At 42.4% G+C, this 14,239-nt stretch overlaps 2 protein-coding genes across 2 annotated transcripts in view; both read right to left on the bottom strand.

The window, feature by feature from the left end:
• The window catches only part of LOC144371896 (mitotic checkpoint serine/threonine-protein kinase BUB1-like), a 551,680-nt gene extending 545,556 nt beyond the window's left edge, over nucleotides 1-6,124 (bottom strand). The window contains exon 1 of the mRNA XM_078035200.1: nucleotides 6,011-6,124. The gene's annotated coding sequence lies outside the window, so the exon portion shown is untranslated. The remainder of the gene's footprint in view (nucleotides 1-6,010) is intronic.
• LOC144372125 (voltage-gated potassium channel KCNC4-like) overlaps nucleotides 1-14,239 on the bottom strand; it is a 52,375-nt gene that overhangs the window by 11,792 nt on the left and 26,344 nt on the right. Inside the window, exon 2 of the transcript XR_013432181.1 lies at nucleotides 6,547-6,663. The gene's annotated coding sequence lies outside the window, so the exon portion shown is untranslated. The remainder of the gene's footprint in view (nucleotides 1-6,546; nucleotides 6,664-14,239) is intronic.

The raw sequence follows: 14,239 nt of genomic DNA, 5'->3' as shown, positions 1-14,239 counted from the left end.
TGAGAATGATTTAAGTTCTTACAGAATAAACTTTCTATCAAGAGTGGATAAGGGTGACCTTGTGTCACCCCTTCTCTGGGATGTTGGAGCAGAATCCAGGTTGTTGGCATTCCAGGGCTTTCTGGAAGGGGTAAGAGGTCTAGATGGTCTACATGGTTTCTCACCCTCTTAGGTCCTCAGGACTGGCCCTGACCCGGGAGCTGCTAGAGAGGAAGTCTCCAAATCCCTTGTGCCTTGAGTGGTCCCGAGGGTTGTGTGTGTGTGTGTGTGTGTGTGTGTGTGTCCATCCGTATTTGTGATGTGAACTAGACATGTTAGCAATACGGTACCCAGAATGTTCTGGACGTGTGGTTTTTTTTATACTGATCTCCTGGCCTTCATCCAAACTGTTCCCTTCACCTTGGAAACCTTCCTCCATCATTTATCCTAGGTAACCTTCAAGCCACTCAGGTTGACCACTCCTTTTCAATCCACTCACTACCACATTTGCTTTCCAAGCATCTACTTCTTACACTTATGACTAGTTAAGTGTTATGTTATTTTGGTCTTTATTGGTTCTACTAGGTGAACACCTGTTGACATTGTCTTGCCTCTATCTGGATTATGTTCTTTTTCCTGTCTTTCAACAGTGCCCTGTGATGTGCTGGAGAAGCACAGTTGGTCAATAAGGACATCCTTGCTGATTAGTCCACTAACCATTTGAGACTCCCTTCTTCCTTCCATTCTTCTAACTTTTCCATTCTTTATTTTATCAGTGTTTAATGGACACATCCCAGCTTAAGGTCCCAAGTTGACTCAAATGTGAATGGCGTGGGATGTCTCCATGGTGTTACATTGCTAGTGGACAGCGTCAATCCTCTCTTAGTTTGGGCATTTTGGAGAGGAATCCCTGAGATCTGAAGAGGGCAGCAGGCTTGCTGGCTGATAAGACTCAATTGTGGGTTGGAGCCCTTGTTTCTTAGTTTGATTCCTTCCTGTCTTGTTTCTGTCCTCTGGAGGATCCCTCCAATGATCCTCATATAAACGTCTTGGAATTGTGTCCAAGATAAAGGGGTAGTGTGTGGGGGGGGGATAAACTTGGAAGTAGACCCTCATTGAAGAGAAATGTAACTCTGCTGTGTCTCTGTAGGCTACATCTTCAGAGTGGAACAGTGGCTCAAAAAATGAAGACCAGGGAGAAGAAAATGAATAAAACACATTCTACCAGTTCCCTTATAAGAACTCTTTCTGCATGTAGGCTCTGGGGAGTGCTTCCCTTGTGACACCCCAAATTCTCATGCCCACGTATTCATTGGTTGGGCTGATGTATTTCTTCAAAAGTGGGTGGTCCCATCCATTCCTGGGGAGACCCTGCCACAGTTTACCACATTTGTCTCCCAGGTGTTATCCTCTCTTCTTGTTTTAGAGCTCCTATAGTTCTTAATCTTGACACACAATTTTTTGTATTCATTTAAAAATAATGTTAATGTTTATATTTCCCTTGTGTCTTATGCTAGATTATGACCTCTTCAGAAGAAGGCCTGGGTACTTTTTTACCCTCCTGATGTTATATTTCTTCTATGGCTGGGTAGAAAGTGGCTGCTTGAGCAAGTGCCTGCATAAGCCCAGATGAATCATTATATTCCAAAGGTCATGGTGGTCAATTTCAAGTTTCAAGACAGAGTTTAAAGCTGGCTTTCACTTTTCAAGGAGTTTTGCCACTTTGGCCAAATCATTGCTTATTATAAACTACAGATTCTTAACTTCCACACTTGGGATGATAATACAAGTTACTGCACTTCTCCATGTTTCATTATAAAAAATCCAGTTGTGAGATAGTGGTTTTGTGAGAATTTAATACAATATAATATACAAAACCAACTTATTCTAGTCACATAAATTAAGTTTGGAGCTATGATTTGAAGTCAAATATTGAAAACTTATAAGTTGACTCAAATATATGAAAACCAGTAATAGATATATCTAATGATAATAGATACATCTTACTATTATGTATACGAGTTTTGAAAGTATTTTCTCATCTAATTTTTGCAATAAATACCGACCATTCCATTTTACAGAGGAGGGTACTAGCCTTAGTGGTTAAGAAACTTGTTCCAATTCACAAAGTCAGAAAATGAGACAGTCCAGGTTTTCATGAGGGTATTGCCTCCAGATTGGGGATCCTGAGGACTGCCATGTTATTCTCCTTAGTGGGCTCTGCCAGAGGCAGGGTTGTCTCCAGAAAGATACCTTCACTTGTGATGTGTACTTGCTTGTCCCGTGCTTTCTGGGAGGCAAATTTCTCATCTAGGGGTTTCTTTTGGAGCCCACAGGGTTGGGCAGTGTGGACAGCTGAGAGAAAGAGGAGAGAAGTTTTCTTTCTTTTGTGATGGCCTCATCCTCCAATTGAAGCCCAGTTTATTTCCTAGTTATGAAAGGGATCCTAAGTAACATCTCAAGGATGCACACAATTATGGAAGTGTCCAGCCATATATATGGCAGATGAAATCATCTGATTTGGTGAGAGGTTTGGGGATTTGGGGGGTTTTGAAAAGAAGCTCATGAAATTTATTTATCCCACAATGTAAGGCTGTTAGCAATTTTATAACAAGAGCTTTGTTTTATTAGTAACAGACTTTGACTCTGCATAACACACTTTCCTGGTGGTAGTCTTAAGCAATGTCACCTTTTGAGTAGCTGTAGTCATTTGTCCCCCTTGTTGCATATGAATCTCAGCTTGTTTTGTTGGGAATATTGGGGCAAGAGGACCCCAAAGTTAGAATAGGTCACAAGTGTTTTACTTAGGGAAGAACTCATTGTTGGGAGATTGACCAATGTAGACCAATATCCAGGAGTTGGTCAGATGCTAGACAATTCACTTGAATTCAGAGAGATATCTACCTAGCTCCCAAATAAAATTAGGCACCTGCAGAGCTCAAGAGCACAAACTTCATGGATCTAGAGAGGCAAACGAGCATTGGAGGAGGGACACATGAGCTTAAAAGCAGAGACCAGGACACAGCACTCACACCAGAAAGGCAGAAGGTTGAATGCATTACTCAGGGTAGAACTTCATGCCATCAGTTACAAGTAGGGAATGAAAATGGGTCTTAGAGACATGCACATTCTGTCCTCTGTTCAATGTTTTGGCACTTATCTCTCGGATGCTCGTCTGTGGAAGCTGAGGCTACACACAAAATGAACACCATTCTCAGAGCACTGGGATCAGAATAAAGAAGGAGGCCTGTTTGATGCTATTCAATTGAGGGAAGAATGAAGGATAAGGTGGGAAGACACATGTCCTCAACAATGGTGGTCTACATACCTAACAGCTGGTATGGCATGGTGGCTAAGCTTTTAACTCTGCATTAGCATCTTATCAGATAGTTCTGGTTATCTATTGCACAGAATTATACAAAATAATGATTCTATGGATTGGCTGGGCTCAGATAGGCTGTGGTAGGTTTTGGTGGGGATCTTTCTTGTGCTTGTAGTCACCTGGCAACTGGTATTGGAGTCAACTAAAGGTTCAACTGGGCTTCTGTCCAGATGGAGTCTTTATTCAAATGTCTGATATCTCAGCGGAGATGTTTAGAGTAGGTGAGAATTGTTCAGACATCTTTCTTCACACAGCCTCTGCATTTGACAGTGTTGGGATTCCTTGCAGCATGCTTGGGCAGATGCTGTGGGGTGTCCTATGATCTAGCCACAGAAGTCAGGCATTACCTCTGCAGTTGGTCAAAACTGAGCCAGAGAAAAAGCCCAAATTCAAGAGGAGCTATCTACACAGTGGTGTGAGGACTTGGGGATGTGGTTCATTGTAGAATCATTTTTTTAGGAGGGCAATATCCAGGTATTGCAGGACAACCTCAGGTCTTATCAGCTGTGTGACTGTAGGCAAGATACAGAGCAATCAGTACCTCTGCTTTTTCATTTGTAGAATGGGAAAGGGAGTTGTAATGGCTGCTTGGACAAATTTCATGAACAAAATTCATTTGTTATGAATTAACAAATACAATTTCAAGGATTTCCCACAGTGCCTGGCACAACTAGTTTCCTGCAGTTGGAATTTACTTAATAGTTACACATTGCCTTGTTCTAGTGCTTGGATTTCTCCCTAATCTTTTAACGTGTGAGCATCTTGTCTTCCTAGCCATCCTGGAATCTCCTTGAGGTCAAGGGTCATTCTCTACTTTTTTCTTTAAATTTTTTTTCAGTTGCCTTTAATAAGGGCCTGCTGAAAGAAACTGAGAAGGAAAGAGAGATAAGGGAGACAGGGATCCTGAAAACAAGCTTGGACATCTTTATAATTTTCTCTGGGCTCAGCAACAGCACTCAAGCCCCTGGAAATCTGACCTTTGCCTTTTCTGGAAAAAACTAATAAGTTATCATAGATTCTAAGGGGGGCATTATTAATCTAGTTAATAGATTGCACTGTTTTTATGAGGGCTTTAGCCCATTAATTGTTTCCATGCAAATGGATGCTGTTAATTACAAATTAATCTTATCTTTTCGTTAAAGGCAGGGCCATCAGGACCTCCACTTGGCAATGCTTGTTGGCACTTGATATGAATCAATACTTGAAAGTAATAAAACTGCATTTCTTTAAAGATAATAAATCAGATCTTCATTAATGCAGATAGGCCAGACCCCCGACTTGTCTAATTTAATGAGGTTCTAATTCATTACTGTGATTCATATGTCCCCCTAGGGATGGTGGCCAACAGGGCAGGGCACATAGTAGGCAGTTAATAAATCCTGTATTTTCTGAGCTTTCCTGCAGGGGGGGAGGCCCTCTGCGAGTCTTTCTCCTTATTGTAAGTGCCTCTTAGGTCTTCACCAGTCTTACTGCCATTTCCCAAGTGGTCACACAGGACCCCAGAGAGGAAGTCCGACATTTCTAGCAAAGCCTGCTGCTTTTATGCAGTCTCTTCTCTGAGTCCAGTGTCCTCAGTTGAGAAAACAAGTTCCAGCCAGTGATGGATTTAGCTGGTGCTTGGGCTCAGGGGCTGAGGCCGTTGCAGGGAGACTGTTTTTCCTCCTCAGGCCTTCGACCAATGCATGATGAACAAATGAAAGAGAGAAGGGACCCCGATACTTCCCTGGCATCCATTAGCCATTCATGTCTCGGTAATACTTCTGAACCCTTCCTTAGGCTGTTTCTTACCAGGCAGGTTTCTCATAACGGGAAAGCTAGTTCTTTCTTAGTGTATTTATTGTCAGTCTGGGGCTAGGCCTCCACCCACCTCCTTCCAGCTTCTGGGGTCTCAGGAGCCAAATCTCAGCCTCCTCTATTTACAGAACAAGTGCGGGCCCACGGAGACACTTTTCCGTTCTGCCTGGTGCGCTGGGGCGAGGTCCAGACGCGCTATCCAGTGGATTGGATGATATCCACCCATACTGGTGAGAGCCATTTGCGCTACTCAGTATGATGTATTACAATATTTTATAACATCAAAATTAGATTCTCAAAATGAAATTTCAGGTGGAAAAGGGAAAGTTTACCTCAAGTAAGGTGGGTGTTATTCCTTGATGAAAAGAAGAGTTTATACACACAGAAAACCATGCTGTAGTCTACACTAGATAGCAGGGTATTTTTAATGTTGTTGTTGCTATGTTGAACTCCCTGCTTGTGTTTATGTTATACAATTTTAATACTTGTGTGTAAATAGTATATTTTGATTGAGTGAATGATTTTAAGACTGAATCAAGTCCTCCTTTCCTCCTCTGGTTAACTTTGCATGGGGAACACCAGGATGGATATCCCAAAAACACAAGTGGAGGAACTTTGCAGGGAAAAGGAAAGCTGTAACAGAGTGTGATGAAATCTTTCACAAGAGTTCAGATCATGTCTATGATATTGCTACGTGAGGACATTGAAGAGATAATGTTAGTTCAAGAATGATTAAAACGGAAATATGATACATGATATGATACATGACCTTCCTGATTTCTCAATTTGCTTTCTCATTTGGCTAAAAGTTTTTATTGGTACAATGAGAAAATTAATATTGTTACTATTTCTTACCTATTAATGATTATACAATCCTTTTACATCAGAAGAACTATAAAATAGTGCTTGAATCCCCTTGCAGCAATATATACGTTTGATGAGTTGCATAAGCTTTCCAAACTTGTAGTTCTATTGGAAAAAAAATATGCTTATGTAGAGATGCTGTCCAAAGCAGGAGTCCAAAACCCCCGACCATTCACATTGATCTCATGAGCATCAGCTCCACCCTCTCCTAGGTCATGGTGTTAAGTGTTCTTACATTCTGGGGAGAGTGGAGAGAGTTGAGAGGCCCCTATATGAGAGTGAGAGACTTCATGAAAGAGTTTTTCTGGGTTTCCCACAGAGGAGACAAGTGCTCTACCGGAAACCCATGCTGCCATGGTGATGAACCAGCCCAAAAGTAAGACTTCAAGGGATCACCTGTAACTAATATGCAACTCTGAACAGATATCTGTCAGTGGTCCTTAAAAAGAGCTAAAAGAAATGCTTTCTCCACAGTTGGTGGTTCCCCTGAAAGGTGTGGAGCTGGGAAGGGGGAGCATCCTACTTACCATCGTCCTTGATTCCTTTGCAGGGATGGAAACTTCCCTAGGGATGGAGGCTTCCTTGGGATTGCAACCTCCAAGTCAGACATTTTGTCTGCCACAGCCTCCAGAATTCTCATACATCTGCAATAACAGAAAAAGCCAAATAACTGAGAAAAACTCACAAACTGAACTTGGGGACATTTCCACAATAACTCCAGTCCAGAGTTCTACTGATTTCTTGGCATTGCCTCCAAATCAAAGCCAGGAACAAACAGAGATTAAGAATTTGTGTGAGATTAACACCATGCTCTCAGAGCCACTGGATGCCTACCAAATTGCCATAGAGAACCAGGATCCTCCACTACTCCCTTTAGACATCCCTAAAATCCACCAGCTTCTGGCCTCCATTGGTCCTCTGGACCAAGAGGAGAAGCCACATTCTGACAATATCCTTCTAGAAAGGAATAGCCTGAGTCTTGAGGACCAAGGCACACTTGAAAATGCGAATGAATTTAGCAGTTGTTTGGGAGACCTCACTGCATTGCTGGGGGATATTCAAGGAACTGAAGAGCTCAGGAAGTTTATGATCAGTACACCAGTCCCACTTGGCTCACCAAATTTCGTTCTTCTAGGTTAAATCGTTCGTTTGCAGTAACCGTTTTCATTTTGAGGTTTCACTCTGTTTTCTCCTATATGGATACATGTAGTTGGAACTCTAAATCAAACACGGTTTCTGCTATCTCGATGAAACTTTGCACAAATAGTAGTTCCAAGTTCTATCTCTATGGTTTGTTTGCTATTGATGTAGCCCAAAGCAGAGACTGGTGAAAATCACTTTCATTGAAAGGGCTTGCCCAGCTTCCAAAAAACTACGAATCTCCTGGAATCTCAGCAAATGTTTTTTCACCCAATCTTGATGATACTTTCAGGTAATGATCAGTACACCAGTTTCATTTTGCTCACCAAATTTCATTCTTCTAGGTTAAACCGTTCGTTTGCAGTAACCGTTTTCATTTTGAGGTTTCACTCTGTTTTCTCCTTTATGGATACATGCAGTTGGAACTCTAAATCAAACACGGTTTGTGCTAGCTCTTTGAAACATGGCACAATAAAGTAGTTCCAACTTCTATCTCTATGGTTTGTTTGCTATTGATGTAGCCCAAAGCAAAGACTGGCGAAAATCACTTTCATTGAAAGGGCTTGCCCAGCTTCCAAAAAACTACGAATCTCCTGGAATCTCAGCAAATGTTTTTTTACTCAATCTTGATGATACTTTCAGGTAATGATCAGTACACCAGTCCCACTTGGCTTACAAAACACTTTTTCACCCAATCTTGATGATACTTTCAGGTAATGATCAGTACACCAATCCCACTTGGCTCACCAAATTTCGTTCTTCTAGGTTAAACCGTTCGTTTGCAGTAACCGTTTACATTTTGAGGTTTCACTCTGTTTTCTCCTATACGGATACATGTATTTGGAACTCTAAATCAAACACGGTTTGTGCTAGCTCGTTAAAACTTGACACAATAAAGCAATTTCAAGTTCTATCTCTATGGTTTGTTTGCTGTTGATGTCGCCCTAAGCAGAGACTGGCGAGATCTCTTTCATGGAAAGGGGTTGCCAAGCATTCAAAAAACTACGAGTTGCCTGAAATCTCAGCAAACACTTTTTCAAGCAATCTTGATGATACTTTCAGGTAATGATCAGTACACCAAAACCACTTGGCTCACCAAATTTCGTTCTTCTAGGTTAAACCGTTCGTTTGCAGTAACCGTTTTTATTTTGAGGTTTCACTCTGTTTTCTCCTATACGGATACATATATTTGGAACTCTAAATCAAACACGGTTTGTGCTAGCTCTTTGAAACTTGACACAATAAAGCAGTTTCAAGTTCTATCTCTATGGTTTGTTTGCTGTTGATGTCGCCCTAAGCAGAGACTGGCGAGAATCACTTTCATGGAAAGGGGTTGCCAAGCTTCCAAAAAACTACGAGTTGCCTGAAATCTCAGCAAACACTTTTTCACGCAATCTTGATGATACTTTCAGGTAATGATCAGTACACCAATCCCACTTGGCTCACCAAATTTCGTTCTTCTAGGTTAAACCATTCGTTTGCAGTAACCGTTTTCATTTTGAGGTTTCACTCTGTTTTCTCCTATACAGATACATGTATTTGGAACTCTAAATCAAACACGGTTTGTGCTAGCTCTTTGAAACTTGACACAATAAAGCAGTTTCAAGTTCTATCTCTATGGTTTGTTTGCTGTTGATGTCGCCCGGTGTCCTGTATGCATCTAGAATTTGTACATCTATTTCCTTTTTTATATCTGAAAAGTTTTCTAAAATTATTTCATTCAACAGATTGCTCATTCCCTTGGTTTGGTCCTTTATATCTTCCTCTATCCTGATGACTCCTAAGTTTGTTTTTTTTATGTTATCCCATATCTCTTGGATGTTTTTCTCATGGTTTCTTACCAGCCTTTTCTGGGTTGGCTAGACTCTTTTCAAGATGATATATTTTGTCTTCATTGTGTGACATTCTGACTTCTATTTGCTCCACTCTGCTACTGATACTCTTGTTTGAGTTTTTAATTTGGTTCATAGTTTCCTTCATTTGTAGGATTATTGTTTGATTTTTTAAATAATCTTTATCTCCTGGAAAGTTGTTTATTTGCTTCTTGAATCTGTTTATGTAATTCGTTTTAAATGTGTTCTTTCATTATTTGAATTTTCTGTCTCATGTCCTCTATAAGATTCCATTCCATCTGTATAAGGTGTTTCTTGAGTTCTTTATTTGACCATTTTTCTGATGCCTCTAGGTTCTCCTGTAGATTTAGGCTGTCCTGCATTGTTTGTACTCCTTTTCTTCATTGCTTTTTTATGCTGCTCATGTTACTTCCAGTTCAGTTTGACTGCTGAGTTACTGTTTACTCCTACAAATTTATTTTGGTTTTGTGTATCTCCAGAGTCTCTCTTTTGTGATGGGAGACTATGACTAGAGATGATGAATTTTAATGCACTTTAAAGCAGATTCATTTGTTTTGTAAAATGCATATGGATTCTGATGGCATATAGCGATCTGAGGTTTGGTCTTGGGACTTATGTTTAGGTCGAGTGATGTGATGGTATAGAGGTTGGTATATCTTGTCAACCTTGGAAGATTGCTCTACTGATGAGAGCAATCAGGAGAAAAGTCTGGAGTATTTGGGGGTAGCTGGGCAATTGATAGCACTATATAACACCTCAGAACATTTACCTATACACATTTAGTAAATTATGTATAAGCAGCATCATAATGCTTGGGAGGAAAGGTATTAGAAGGGAAGGGAAGAAGTTGCTAAAGAGAATGAGAGTAAACAGGTAGAATTCAAGAAAAGGGGAATAAGGAAATTGAAAAGAAATGAAAAGACAAAAAAATAAAAATATAAATATAAAAATAAAAAAATTTTATAATGCAGTGTTACAGTTCGATTAACTTCTCTTCCAATAGGTGGAGCTGTGCCCACCGGGCCATGCTTCTCCTCTCAATACACAGGAACCAATCCCTGTGAGTTGGCTTCTCCTCTCCCATTGGTCAGCTATCCAATTCTGGGCACCCAGAGCCTTTCCTGGACTCCAGTCATGTCCCCGCTTTTCCTCCAGCCAGGCCCCTCCCACTGATGACGTTCACCACAAAACTGACTACACGCCTGGTCTGCCGCTCCCAGGACCCCTATTTTCTTGAATGACTGGGCACACTCTCTCTGTTTGCCATTCCCCCAGCCCCTAAGGTTGTGGAGCACGGGGGCTGGGAACTGTTAGATTATTCTGCCTGCCCTCCGGTAGCCATGCCCATGGGAGCTGGCACCAGAGACCTTGATTTTCAGTGCTGGTGGGAGCGGTAGCCAGGGATCATGCTCCACTCCTGACTCACTCGGTCTGACAATCATGCTCACGGGAGAGCTGGGTGGGGGGCCCTTGAGATTTTCCCGCTGTGTGGAGAGGAGGGGCACGGGGGTCACACACCTGCAGACTCCAGTTTCAATGAAGCTGTCCCCTCCACTGATTTCTGGTGACGTCAGGTCTCTGCCATGGTGGTGTCCATTGTGAAGGGCGGCCGACCGTTCCCTTTGCCAGGTGTTCGATGCAAAGGGTGGGTCTGGTCGGGCTCTGCTAAGTCCTGTCTCAATCCTGGGCCTGCTGCCTATGAAGGCTTCGTTGGTATCACCTCAAAAGGTTCACAGAGAAACCAAAGAGTTGTTTCTCTATTCCATGGGAGCATCTGTAGCACTGAGTCACGATGGCTTGGCAGGGAGATGCAGACAATCAACTAGAAACTGCATACAGAGAGCCTGAATTCAACCTCTCCAGGCTCGGTGTGGGTTCTGAGGGGTGCAAACTGCTCGCCCCAGATCCACTTTTTCCCAGCATTGCCTAGTGATCCTGAGCAAACAGCATTCAGTTGGTTTAAGACTCCCTTTGCCCACACAGCTGAAGAGGTCACAGAATTGATCTCTCAGTGCCCTCCGCCATGTGCCAAGTTCTCTTAGTTGAATCAGTCAGCAATACTCGATGTATTGCCATTGAGGAGGGCTTAATTTCAGAGTGTCTCATCCAGATTAATGGGAACAGCCAGAAACATCTACTGCCAAGTATCTGAACAAAGAGAGAAGGCGGAATTGCAATCTTCACAGTGAACTCTACAAATGTTGAGGCTTTTGCTGCAGCAGCCTCTATAGACATGGTCCCAGGGAAGACAGGTCAGGACTCAGACAGAATGTGGGTGGAGGCATTGGAGCAAGACCTGGAAGGCTGAAGCCAGTTTCTTTACTCACCAGTTTGGTGGCTCTGCCCAGCTCACTTATTCCCTTCAGCCTTTGTGGTCTTATAGGACAAATGGACACTGGTCACTACCTAGCTCCAGGATGCACTGAGTATTCACTTACTTTAAAAATACCCCTCCCCCAGAATCTTGGGGACAGTTGGTTTCTTCCTTTTTTCTTGTTTTCTCCAAGGCTTTCTCAGTCTTTCTACAGCTTTACCTTGAACGTTCTCTTAAAGTAACTTAAGACTATTTTCTATCATTCAGAACCTGCAATTTTTTCAACAGGAACCTTGAGGCTTACTTTGTGTGCTTGGAGAGACTAATAAAATGCTTGGCAGGTAGTTGAATGCTACATGAGCTAATGGCTTAAACGTCTTTCAAGGGGGTGGAAATAATTCCCAAGAATATTCATAGTGTTTGAAATAAGAATCAGCAATAATTGGGCCTATAGAAATTATATCTGGCCCTCTGATTGTACAATCTGATTATAAATTCTTGTACTTCATATAGGAACACGACTCAGCATTATTAAAAGTGGATTTTTCTTATGCATCTACAATTTCCTCCTTTTTTCATTTTTTGGCAATAAAATTGAGGTAATGAGAATGCTTTTGTTAAAAACGACCGGTTGAACTATTGCACAGTGAATTTTTTCAGACTCACTATATAAATGAAAGGTATTTTGCTTTAACATTTATTGAAGTTTTATGTATTTTTTTATTTTTTGGAAGTACAACAGTCTCTTTAGGCAAACAATTAAGAAACAAATTTTTCCTTTAAGAAGCATGTCTGAGACTCATCACTGCACTGTGTTGCCTGATGCTATAGTGACATGTCATTCACAAAGTGCAGAGTGGTGTCTGAGGAATGCTCAGCCATCAGCACATGCAGTCACTCATTTTCTTCTTGGAGAAATGGAGCCCCAGAAAGGGGAGCCACTGAACCTCAGTTTTCCAGCAATTAGGCAGAGCACAGAGAGGATGGTCCCCAGCAACAGGTTCACAGTTTCGTTTTTACCTCCTGAGTGTCCATGGCATCTCATGGATATGTACCCTGCTATCAGCCGGTCACTTCACATCAGAGAGGAAAGCATAATCTGCAGCCGGATGCTGGGTCTTCTGCACAGAGCACAGCCTGGGCCTCTCTGGTCACCAGGGATCCCTAAGGGCCACTGTGCCTCATCAGTCTTGAGTGCCATCCTGCTCTATGGTGGCAGCACATTCAGCTGTCTGAGAGCATCCAGCTCACTGGCTGTACTTTTGGATCTTCTCTGACCACTGGTGTCCACCCCAGCCAGCCCCAGGGAGCACAGGGCCTTGACTGCTTGCTCCTAGCCCCTACTTACAGTGCCCAGTACACAGTTCTGGTTCCTAGATGCCAAGACAAAAGGCTATTTAATATGAGAGGACATTTTCTCCAAAGTCAATCATGGCTTAATTTAAGGTGTGAAGAGTTGATTTATGAGCAATATGATTATCTACACATCCAGGAGTACATTCAACCTCTGCAGAGTTAGACATTGGGACTGCAAAAGAAACTAGGAAGGGCCAGTTCTCCTCATCTCTTCAGGACTTTTCATCCCTAAGTTGGTATAGCAATAGACACCAAATGCCACCAAGGCCAGTCATCCCTTTTTCTTGAAAAGGCAAACAATTGGCTCAACTTTATTGCATAACTACATTTCTTTTGCATGATCATGGCAAGATAGTCTTTCCAATCCTCAAAATACTAGGTGTATTTTGAGCTCTGTATTTAGAATGAGATGGAAGAAGCTTAATATCTGCCAGGAAAGATCGCCTGTGTCTCTTCTTTCTCTTATCTTTTTTGGGGATGCCTGATGACCAATGTTGCTTCCCACCTGCACTGAGCACATGAGCTCCTGTGTCTGACAGCCCAACATGGTGGGCCTCCCTTCGTTCTTCTTCCCCCTGATAAATACTGCACTGGCTTTGACTACATTTAGAAGGAGATTGGATTTCCCCTGCTCTCTTTGAGTGGTAAAAGTCTATCTTTGGTCTGATGTTAAATTCAACAGCAAGGAAACCCTTTTTAACATAGAGGCTGGGATGCTTTTTCCTGGAAACACCTGCAAATGGGGTCGTGTGTGGCAACTGTCATTCAGAAAAGCCTGGGCAGGAGCTAACACAGACACATGTTGGAGTGACTCAGGGAAGGGCAACTCCCTTCCAGTTTAGAGGGCAGCAAAATTAACATAAAAATTTTACTTATTTTCAAAGCCCAGTCAACCTTGAATTTGGAGAGAGAAGTCGTTAAAGTCTGACCTAACTTGGACATATGATTATATTCCCAATAAACATTGGGAACTTCTTATGTTACCAAATACATCTGTAAAATATAAAAAAACAAATTATCTCCCAGCAAAGCTCCAAGACTGGGGGGTAGAGCTGTGTGAGCGTGCTTGAGTCTCCCCTTTATAAGTATTCCCTGACTGATGAATGGCTTCCCGAGGCCCCGGTCAGGACAGCTGGAAGGTCTCTCCAGTCATCCTTGCAGGGCCCATGCAGTGCCCTGACAAGAGTCTTCTCCCTTCCTGGCTTCTGTGGTTGGTCCCAGCTCAGTGAGAAGTGCCCACACCCCCAGGTGTGGCAGCAGGAGTGACCCCAGAGTACAGGGAGGGGCATCTACATAGAAAACCAAGTTGTGCACCTCAGAACTTGCTTGCAAGCCCCTGTGGTTTTCTTTCACCTTTTTAGTGCAACACAAATCTACCTTCTGTCTTCTTACCCAGGTGCCTCTCTTAGCACCTACAATGCCCTTCTCGCTCCCTCACAGTCCCAGGTCCTGGTCCCTGAGTTATTTGTGTCTTGCCACATGAAGGCCTTTGCTTCAGCCCCATCTTGATTGGCAGGAAGCTGTCTGATCACATGACCCAGCAGCATTCACCTCTGG

This window comes from Ictidomys tridecemlineatus, chromosome Y, assembly GCF_052094955.1.
Source record: "Ictidomys tridecemlineatus isolate mIctTri1 chromosome Y, mIctTri1.hap1, whole genome shotgun sequence".
In the NCBI taxonomy this organism is placed as follows: domain Eukaryota; kingdom Metazoa; phylum Chordata; class Mammalia; order Rodentia; family Sciuridae; genus Ictidomys; species Ictidomys tridecemlineatus.
Note: the sequence above shows the minus strand (reverse complement) of the source record. Positions and strands in the feature narration are given on the sequence as shown.